The 11,476-nt window shown below is 33.8% G+C and overlaps 1 pseudogene across 1 annotated transcript; it reads right to left on the reverse strand.

Moving 5' to 3' along the window:
• Window positions 1-2,458: 2,458 nt before the first annotated feature.
• On the reverse strand, window positions 2,459-5,921 carry LOC114281154 (calcium-transporting ATPase 12, plasma membrane-type pseudogene; annotated as a pseudogene). Its single transcript, XR_014335046.1, has one exon. The product of XR_014335046.1 is annotated as a calcium-transporting ATPase 12, plasma membrane-type pseudogene (transcript).
• Window positions 5,922-11,476: the final 5,555 nt, after the last annotated feature.

Genomic DNA, 11,476 nt, shown 5'->3' on the forward strand with positions numbered 1-11,476 from the left:
ATACATACACACATGCATACTCCCTTTCTCGGCAGTTTTGGGTTAGCGCATTCCCACACCCACAGTTTACCGAGAGAGCCCACTCAACTTTCTTTTTCTTTTTTATTATTTTACTCCCTCTTCTAAACAGCACACGAAACACAAACACTTTACACCCACTTCTTTTTCTTTTTATTACTTTGTTTATTTATTTATTTCTTCTTCTTATTATTATTTTTTTTTTATCTCTTCCTCCTTTTTATTTTTAAAACATGCCACGGTAGTGCAACCACTTTACAACCACTCCTTTTTATTTTTACTCCTTTGTTTATTTATTTATTTATTATTATTATTATTTTTTTTTCTTATCTCTTTCTCCTTTTTTTTATTTTTACTCCTCTTTTCGTTTCTTTTTATTTTCCTATTCTCTACTGATTTGAATATCACCTTTCTTTTTTTTTTATTCCTTTACCATTCCAAAAAAAAAAACAAAAAAAAAAAAAAAAAACAACAGCCGAAAACGACTTGCACACCAACCTCTCCTTTTATTCATGTCGGGGCTCACCCCGTTCACCATTTTACATCAAAAAAAAAAAAAAAAACAAAACAAAAAAAAAAAAAAACAACAACAACAACAACAAAAACAACAAAAACACATCCACAGGCGGGATTTTTTTTTTTTTTTTTTTTTTTTTTTTTCTTATCTACTCTGCCGCCGGTCTCTTCTTCTTGCCTCCGTCCTGGGCGGCCCTTGCCGGTGTTGCCTCCGTGTTTCCCACTCCACTGGGCATCATCACTACGCCCTGCTCCTCTACTGCAACATATGGCGGCCCTCCAAATCGGAACATCACGGTGGCCTTCCGCTTCAGCTCCTTGTTTTCTGCCCTTAGCACGCTTATCTCTGCTCGCGCATCCTTATACATGCGTTGGAGCAGAGCCAGCTGGGAGTTTAACTGTTGCACCTCATTTGTCCTACTCTGCAGCCGGTGCGACAGATTTGTAACCGCCGTCATGGACTCCACACATGTCTTCAACGTATACTGATTGGCCTCCACATCCGACTGCACCGCCATTTTTTGCTCCACAGACCGCATCGGAAAGTTCAGCGGAGCAAACCCAGCAGTGTTTGGTTGCGGTTCACTGGCCACCGCACCAGTTCTCTCTCCTGTGGACTCGTTGAGGTCGGGAAAGAGGGTGAGCAGCCCGCGGGACGACGAAGCCATTTTCTGGGCAACAGCAACAGAGTGTTACAGACTATCTCTCTCAGCAAAACGACCTCTCTTTCTCAGCAAAATGAAGAATTTTTCAGAGGTTTCTCTCAGTTTTTCTGTCTCAGTTTCTGCCTCCTCCGCTTCGGTTTATAAAGACCATGACACAGAGACAACCACGCGCATCGCGCGCCTTTTGACGCCGACAACCTGGCACGCCTTTTCATGGCACGCCTTTTGATGCATATGGCACGCCTTTTGATGGCACGCCTTTTGAGGGTGCGGGCACACCTTTTGAGGGCACGACTTTTGAGGGCTCGATATCTACATCCATGTATATTTTTTGGGCAGCCTATATACACACTCATACAGTGTCTTCTACACCGGTCAGCTTTATCAATCCCTTTGTTTCAACCTCAAATAGGTTTCTATCTTTACACCTATTTGAGTTTGAGGGGGGGTTATACACAGTATCCTGTATAAGTCGCTCATGGCGCACTGTGCACCACCACAATCTCTGCTACAACGGTCCGACATGACCCCATAAACTGTCTTCAACAACGGTCTGACACGACCACACAGTGTCTGCTACAATCGGTCCGACATGACCCCATAAACTGTCCCGACATTGATTCCGGTCAGCTCCTACATTGGTCCGACATGACCCCATAAACTGTCTTCTACAACGGTCTGACACGACCACACAGTGTCTGCTACAACGGTCCGACATGACCCCGTAAACTGTCCTGCTACATCGGTCCGACATGACCCCGTAAACTGTCTTCTACATCGGTCCGATATGACCCCATAAACTGTCTTCTCCAACGGTCCGACATGACCCCATAAACTGTCTTCTACATCGGTCTGACACGACCACACAGTGTCTGCTACAACGGTCCGACATGACCCCGTAAACTGTCTGCTACAACGGTCCGACACGACCATACAGTGTCTCCTATCCCATTTTTAATTGTCAGCTTATTTTTCTGTTTTGTTACTCTCTCCAAACTCAAGTTGGCTAGTACCTATCCTCCTTGAGTTTGAGGGGGGCTGTTAATGTAAAATGTAAATTGTGTAAATTACCACACCACCAACTCCACCTACCATCTCCACTACCACACACTCCACCTACCACCTCCACTTCACTCCACCTACCACCTACACCTACTACCACATTTTCTTCTATATATAGGAATTGTAAATATAGCAACATATCAATCAATCAAATAATACATAATTCATTCTCTCTATTTCATCAAATTTAACTAATATAATAATTAGAACCTTAGGGTTAACATTGAAAAGCCAAAAGGAACAAAGTGGAACAAGATCAGAAATATAAGGACCAAATTGATGAAATTCAAAGTAAAAGGACCAAACTGAAACTTAGAGAAAACTAGGAGGACCTTTGATGTAATTAGCCCAAATATTGAATACATAACTTTTCATATTTACATCTATATTGTGTTTCTCCATTTGAGGTAGCTGAAAAATGGTTTCTCTGGAACAGGTATCCACTTCACAAGCCAACCAATCGGCCAAGATACTGCAGCAAAGCCAATACATACTCCCCACTGCCACAAATTCAACCTCTCTGTACTTGCGAATTTCTTCAAGAATTCAACCATCACCACTTGAAGAACAATGGTAATCCCAATGATCGCCAAAAACAACTTGCTCTTATGTATTCCCTCGAAGACATTCCTCTTCTCGAGTTTTCTTGCATTGAATTTGTTGAAAACTTGGCAAAGCACGAAAGTATTGAAGATCAGTGTGTCGTTGACATTCATATTCACTCCAAAGATTGATTTGCCTCTGAATTGTAAGGTCAGTAGCACGACTATCTGGTATAATGCTTGAGCTAGCAGGTTCCTCCACATAATGTTGGTGATGAGTGGCATAAACCGTCTCAAGGGTGGTTTCTCCATGAGTTCCTTTGAAGGCTTCTCTGTGGCTAGAGCTAATGCACCCAAGGTGTCCATGATCAAATTCACCCACAATAACTGGACCACTGTAAGTGGGACTTGACCAGCTGAAACTGCTGCGACAAAGTAGATGACAAGGGCAGCAACATTCACAGTGAGCTGGAATTGAATGAATTTTTGGATGTTGTTGTATATGCATCTTCCCCACTTCAAGACCGTGACTACAGAACCAAAGTGATCGTCCAAAATGACAATGTCTGAGCTTTCTTTCGCCACTTCAGTCCCCTGAATCCCCATAGAAAGACCTATATCTGCTTCCTTCAATGCCAGTGCATCATTCATGCCATGACCAGTAACTGCCACAACATGGCCTCTCTGCTTCAAGCATTGAACCATGAGAAGTTTATCGAATGGGGAAGATCTTGCCATCACACAGATTTTATCAACTTTACATAATCGCTCCTCTGCTGTGTAATTGCGAAATTCCTCACCTTCTACCACTGCTCCACTATTAATATCCTGATTAGGCCTAAGTATCCCACATTCAGTGGCTATAGCTCTAGCAGTGAAAACATTGTCGCCAGTGATCACTTTGATGTTCACTCCACTATAATGTAATTCTTTCACATGGCTTTTCACACAGGGTCGGTGTAGATCCTTTATACCTACCAACGCCAAAAGGGTCAAGCAATTATCCATAATATTTCCTTGTGCTCCTTCATCTTCAATATCACTTTCTAGAACTTGCTTATGTGCAAAAGCAATGCATCGGAGACCACTATTGGCCATACCTTGAATTATTTGATCAATTTCATGCCTTTCATCATCATCATCATCCAAGGCCTTGATGTGTCCAGAGATATCATAATAATGGGAACACATTGAGAGTACGATCTCTGCAGCCCCTTTCCAGTGCACGTGGATCGTATTGTCAACCATCTTCCTTATTGAAATGCCACTTCTTTTCGTTGTTGAATTGAAGGGTTCAACATGGAGAATTGTATAATTCTGCTTCAGTTCTTCCAAATCCATGTTTAGTTCCTGGACAGCCCAAGAAAGAATTGCCTTTTCGATGGGCTCACCAGAGAACTCAAATTCAGACCCTGAATGGGAATCGGAAAAAGTGTCTGTGGTATTCAGACCGATACCTTGGTAAAGCAATTCACGAACACTATCTGCAATTGGAGTGGAAACCCTTTCGTCCATGGATTCCTGGCCAAGCCAGAACCTCGTCAATTTCATCCGGTTGAGTGTGAGGATGCCCGTTGTTTCCGTACATATGTTGGTTACAGTACCCATTGTCTCACAAACAGAGGGGTTCCGTACCATGACCTTACAAGCCATAATTCTCCTCATTGTATAACAAAGAGTAAGTGTGGTAAACAACGGCAAGCCTTTGGGAATTGTAACTATAATAGTTACTGCAACAACCATACGTCGCACCACAGATGTGATTGCATTATGAAATTTAGTCTTGCCAGTGCGAAACTCGATAGTTCCGGCCTCATTTATTGTATGTCCTGTGAAGTAGAAAGTCAAGAAGATCGTGAGAACTAGGACAAAAAATGTCAAATTAATGAATTCTATTATTGAGGTTAATGCGGTGAGCCGAGCATATAAAGGCGTCTGCAGGTTGGAGTGATGAACGATTGTGCTCATCATCTCACCCCGTGTGCTGTTCATGCCAACGGAGGTGACAAGCATTCGACCAAAGCCATCAATAACCGTGGTGCCGGATAACAAGAATGGATTTTGTTGATTAACTTCTTCTGCGTGTTCACTTTGGCCTATCACGCTCGATTCATTAACTTGCAGCGAGTGCCCATCAATGAACAAACCATCAGCTGGAACCCGGTCTCCAATCTGCAAGAAAACAACATCCCCAACAACAATTTCGAAAATCGGAACCTGTTGCCTCCTTCCATTTCTCACAACATGAACTGGAATGTTGGTATTGCTTGTTTTGGATAACTTCACGAAGAGCCTTTCCTGCCAAAACGAACTTGTTGCTGAGACTAGCACCAAAAGAATGGCAGCACCAACTATGGATACTCCGTCGTACCACGATTCTTTTTGCCCGAGCTTTTCTTTTATGTCAAGGCCAAGGGAAAGATCTGCGCATATAAAAAGGGTTAGAATTCTGCAATTTTTCAAAGCCTCCCAAACAAAACGCCAGAATTGTTTTGTAGGTGGCTTGGGATACATGTTTCTGCCAAAAGCTTCGCGTCGATGTGAAATATCTTGGTCCTCATCTCCTCCATATATCCCAGTCCCCAAATTGGTTCTGAGAGCATTAGCTACACCCGCAATTCCTTCATATTCAACAAGAAGCTGGTTGAGATTTTTCTGCTTGACAAGTTGTATGAGGCTTGAGGGATCGAAGTTGGAGAAACTGGGTTGTGGTTCGACAACATCAATGGCCAAGTTGTTAAGTGGAACAAGGGAGATGCTCCCGTGTGGCTGTTCAAGTTCAACAACTACTCTGTCAGTTGGAACAGGGGAGGAGGAGGCAGTGCGATTGTGTGGTTCTTCAACGCTGCCGCCACCATCAGTGACAACGGCAACTCTATTGTTGGTTGGAACAATATTTGAGACATTGCTTTCATATGGATTTGGTTTAACAATCGAACGGCTTACGACTCTGTTGGATGGAATGTAAGATGTAATATGAGAAACCTTGCTGTTACTCCTTGTAGAAAAGGGCATATGCCATCCCTCTTTGTTGGGCGAATCCAGTTCAGACACGGAAGCTTGTGATGTTGTAGCCATGGAGAATTGTATCAGAAGCAGCAAGATGCAAGTAATTCAAGCAAAACTTGGAGCGTGCATTTTACCCCCCTTCAACTAATGCTTGGTTATCATTTTTCAAAAACACTTTTCAGAAAATTTTATTTCTTTATTTTTCATGTATTTTTTTTTACTGAATTTTTTTAATATTTTGAGAGATTTTTTTAATTTTTAAACATACCTAACATACATATATCTAAAAAGTAAAAAAAAAAAATTGAAAAAAACTTTTTAAAAATTCACTAAATATTAAAAATACAAAAAAAATACAAGAATTCAGTATATTTTTTATATTTTTATGCATTTATTAATTTTTAAAAATATTTTTTCATTAATTTTTTTACTTTTGTAGATACATCTAAGTAAGGTACATCTAAAAAAGTAAAAAAAAATATTTAAAATTTTAAAAATATTCACTAAAAACAAAAAAAAAACACGAAAACTAAAAAACTCAATTTTCAAAAAATTTAATTCAAAAAATTCAAACCAAACACACACAACACGTGGAAGCTAGTGATTAGTGGAAAAGGAAAAAAAATAAATTGGCCAATCAAAAAGAAAGAGGGTCATAGGAATGTCTCCTTGTGGGGATCCAAGTCATTTTTCTTTTTTTAATTTGAGAAGTGTTAAATTTAGTATATTTTTTGATTTTTTTATTAAAAAATACGAAATATGAATTGAATTTGAAGTAATATGATAGAGAAATGAAGTGATTCAAATAAAATAATTGTAATCCAAATAATGCTAAAATAGCATGTGCATTTTATGACTTTTTAGTTAAAAAAGTAGAAGAAAAAAAAAAGTATGTTTGTAATAAATTTTTGACTTTTTACAAAAAAGATTTGTAATAAAATATTGTAGTAAAATCAAAATGATCATTTTATCCTTTTAACTTTTGGGGGATGCACCAATAAATCCCAAATTAATAACTTATGCACTATTTAGTCCTAAAAATTTTCTTATAGACTGAAAGGTTCCATTACAATGTTAATAACATCAGATACAATGTTAGTAACATCAGAGTCATTACAAACATTAGATTTCAAATATCTAATGTTCATTAAATTTCAATAATGTTTGAAAATATAGGATGAAAAACATCTAATGTTCATCAGATTTCAATAAATTTTGAAATTATAGAATGAAATATCAGATCATTTACATCATTTACATCATGCTGCTGTAAAAATGGGACTAAATGGAACATAAGAAAACTTTTAGGACTAAATGGTTCAACGTTTCAAAAACTAGGACTTATGGGTAAATTTTCCTTAACTTTTTGACTTTTTTTAGTAGTTGAATGCAAATGGAAAAATAATAAGCTTCCCCACAAGTTACCTATGAATAGTATATGCTTTTTAAAATTTTTAACAACTTTTTGATTTTTTTAATTTTTTTTGAATTTTTTAATTTATTCCAAACAAGGCCTTAATCTTAAAATGACAGAAGTATCTAAATTTTTTATTTATTTTTAACTTTTAATATGAAAAACGTAAAAAAAAAATAAAAATAAATAAAATTAAAAACTTAAAAATGGATTTTAAGATTTAAACCAATTGTAAGCATTTTATTTTAGATGTCATGTGCAATTTACATATATAAACTTTTTATCTATTTAAAAAATAAGTTCTTAACGGAATGTTTACATTGATACAAATTATTAGTTTAAGGTAAAAAAAAAAAATGTAGTATTTTTTAGTTAAGGAGGTCAAGTGATATTGGGTAATTGTTCAAGAAGCTAAGGTAGAAATTATCCTATTGCTGAAACGGTATTTTCATCATAAAATTTCAAATTGAAAAAAATGAATGGATAATGGAGGTCAAGTATTACAATTTTCAAGTATTCAAATTGAAAAAAAATTAACAGATGATGGAGGTGAACTATTACAATTTTTAGTTCAATGGGTAAATTGAGTGGAATAAATGTAATTTACCTTATAATTGATGTTGCATTTATTTTTATATTTAAAATAAACTATTAAAATATTAAGATATGTAAAATATATAAAAATATTTCATTTAAATTTTGGTGCTTAAAATTTATAAAAAGCGAAGCCATCTATGCCTATCATAAAAGAGAGTACACAAGTGAAAACTTAAATAATCTAATTAATTTATATTTTTTCATATAATATTTTCATTTTAACATTTGACCGTGTTTTGCACGTGCCTTTTTTTTTAAGGATTAATTACACAAAAGTCCTATTTATAAGGTTGATGTTCTATTAAGTCCTACTCCATTGTTTTTAACCAATAAGGTTCTATTTTCAATATATTTTATTTTTATGACTGTTTTACTTTTATACAAAAAAGCTGAAGGAATTGAAACGTCAATTCATTAAGTGTTAAAAAAAATATTAAGTATTTCAAGTGCACTCCATAACAAAATTATTCATCAATTATCAAACATTATGTTTCATATCTCAACACAAAATTATGGACCCCACTATTTTTATCAATCACAGTTCTTCTAGGCAACACATGACGATACCCCAAGAACACTAGATAACTTCTCCTAACTTATTACTTTTTTTTTTCTTTTATTATTTTTTTTTAAAACTTACAAAACTTCATTGTTTTATTGTACACATTTGTTTTTAATAAAATCTATTTTTCTAAAATCCACAAAATGAGAAACAAGGCCAATATTGAATTTCATAAAAATAAAATATTATTTTTTTAGTTATACGAAATTTGACAATTTGTCAGTTGGTGAAACAATCCAATAAAACTGTGAAATTTTACTTTTTTTTGTTTTTTTTCACTATGCTTGGTTCCCACTTTTCAAAAACACTTTTTAGAAAATTTTATTTTCTTGTTTTTCATGTTTTTTTATTTTTACTGAATTTTTTTAATATTTTGAGCAATTTTTTTAATTTTTAGACATACCTAACATAAATATATCTAAAAAGTAAAAAATTTTGAAAAAAACCTTTTAAAAATTCACTAAATACCAAAAATATAAAAAAAATACGAGAATTCAGTATATTTTTTGTATTTTTATGTATTTATTAATTTTTAAAAATATTTTTCACAATTTCTTTACTTTTTAGATACATCTAAGTAGGGGTGAGCAGCGAATATATCGATCCGTCAAAACTGACCGAACCGAACCGATCCGCCGCATTTTGGACGGATGCGTGATGACGAGCGGACGGTTGCGGATTGATTTTCTTCAATCCGCCAATTTGGCGGACGGATGGCGGATTTAAGGTTCCTTTGGCCGCAACCGAACCGCCAAACCGCGAGCACCTTAGTAATTTATAAAACTTTGTGTTTTCAATTTGTTTATATATTTTGTTTGTGTTTTCAATTGAAAAAGAGTTCAAATATTCTGTTGAAAAAAAGTTTTCAACTTGAATATGTTTTTTGAATTGAAAAAAATAAACATATTATTTATCTATATTTTTTGGTATTTAAATCTAACTCTAAAAGTAATAAATAGAAAATATGATATATGTTGGTTGGTTTTTATTTTCAAAAACATATATAAATGTAACAATACAGAGACATATAATCTCTACTATTGCTCTATTAATGATTTTGGTGGTTTGAATTGTTTTTATATTTTAAGAACCACAGATTGTAATATTTTATGTGGATGAGGCATGCTGTGATTATAATATGTGAATGAGGCATGCAGTGATTGTGATATTCTAAAGTTTCAAACTTTCTTTCGTTGGATGAGGCATGCAGTAATTGTAATACTTTTTTACGTCATTGACTGTAGTATTTTCTCTTTTTTTTTTTTTTTTTGAGGAAGTGCACAAGTTGAATTATGTTAAAAACTTATAAAATTTCAAGCCGCCAAACCGATTCGCATCCATCCGCCAATCCGCTCAATCCACATCCGCTGGATTGGTGAACGAATGCGGATTGATTTTTTCCAATCCGCCAATCTGGCGGACGGATGGCGGATTGAAAATTTCGTGGCCGCAACCGACCCGCGCCCACCCCTACATCTAAGTAAGGTGCATCTAAAAAGATAAAAAAAAATGTTTAAAATTTTAAAAATATTCACTAAAAACAAAAAAACACAAAAACCAAAAAACTCAGGGCTTGTTTGATTTGTTTTTGGGAGAGTTATTTTTGAAAAAAATTTGAGGAGAGAGTTTAGAAATTTTTTTGATTTGTTTGGTTGTATATTTTGGGAGAGTTATTTTTTTAGGAGTTTGGGATGATTTGATATTTTGGGAGAATTTGAGTAGATGTGTGTGAGAAAAAAAGTGATTGAGAAGGAGAGAGGAGCGAGAAAAAGTGATTGATTGATGTGTAAGAGAGAGAAAGTGATTTTAAAATTTTTTTGAAAAAAACTCAAATCAAACAATTTTTTAGAAATTTTTTTCTAAAACTCATCTCCCAAATGCAAACCAAACATATCATCAGTTTTCAAGAAACTTAATTCAAAAAACTCAAACCAAACACCTATTATTAATTTTTTCAGTTTTGCACAGTAATTTTTTAGTTTTGCACAAAAAAAAAAAATGGTTATTTAAATTTTCTCAGAGAATTTTCAATTTTGCACATAATTTTTTCAGTTTTAAAATTGATGTTTTAAAGTTTTAAAAATCAAAATAAATGTCTCATAATCATATTTCTTCATAGACAGTCACAAGTAATGAATAATTATTATTTGAAGGGTAATTCTAATTATTAAAAATTTAATGGGATTTGAAAGTTTAAAAAATCTGATTTTAAACTTACTAGAATATTATAAAATGGGACTTGTGTATATATATATATATATATATATAACTAATATCTATATATACAAGAAGCGGTTGAGAACTTGTATTTCTAGTTTTCCATTTTGCCCCTTCTTTTGATATTATTTACAAGAGAGGTTGAACCTTGTATTTCTATTTTTTAAAATTCTTTGTCTTTTTTTTTTTAATTTTTAATTTTATTATTTTTTTTATATCTCTACGTAATGTATTTAGGGCAAATTACAAATGTACTCCCTGAAATTTGTTTAAAAAATAAATTATTCTATGTAATTTTAGAAATTATAAATACTTTCTTGTTGGATTTTTTAATTATTATCTACTATGTAACAATAAAATTATTAAAAATTGAAATATATTTATGACATAATTAAAACTACAAATTGACTTAATAATTTATATATAAATGGGTAATTTGTTATGTGATTTGAAATTGGAAGGAGTGAGATGTAATTTTCAGAATTAAAGGAAACAATTTATATTTTAAACAAACCTCAAAAAGTATGATTGTAATTTATCTATGTATTTATATATTTAATATAAATATGGACAAATTACATTTTAACCCCCTCAACTATTGTTCCATATCATTTCACCCCTTTAAAAAATTATTACACTCAACCCCTCATCTATTAATTTTTTCCAATTTGAATCTTAATGACAAAAGTATCTCAAAAAAATGAAAAATATTATGAAAAACGCTCACTAAAGATTAAAAAAAAAAAAAAAAACCCTCAAAAACTTAAAAATAGCTTTTAAAAATTAAATCAAATAAACTAATAATATCATTTTAAGTATTGTATTTGAGATGTCATGTGCAACTTACATATCAATTTTTCATCTATTTATAAAA

The sequence above is a fragment of the Camellia sinensis genome, chromosome 7 (assembly GCF_055761805.1).
Source record: "Camellia sinensis isolate YWXY chromosome 7, ASM5576180v1, whole genome shotgun sequence".
NCBI lineage: Eukaryota > Viridiplantae > Streptophyta > Magnoliopsida > Ericales > Theaceae > Camellia > Camellia sinensis.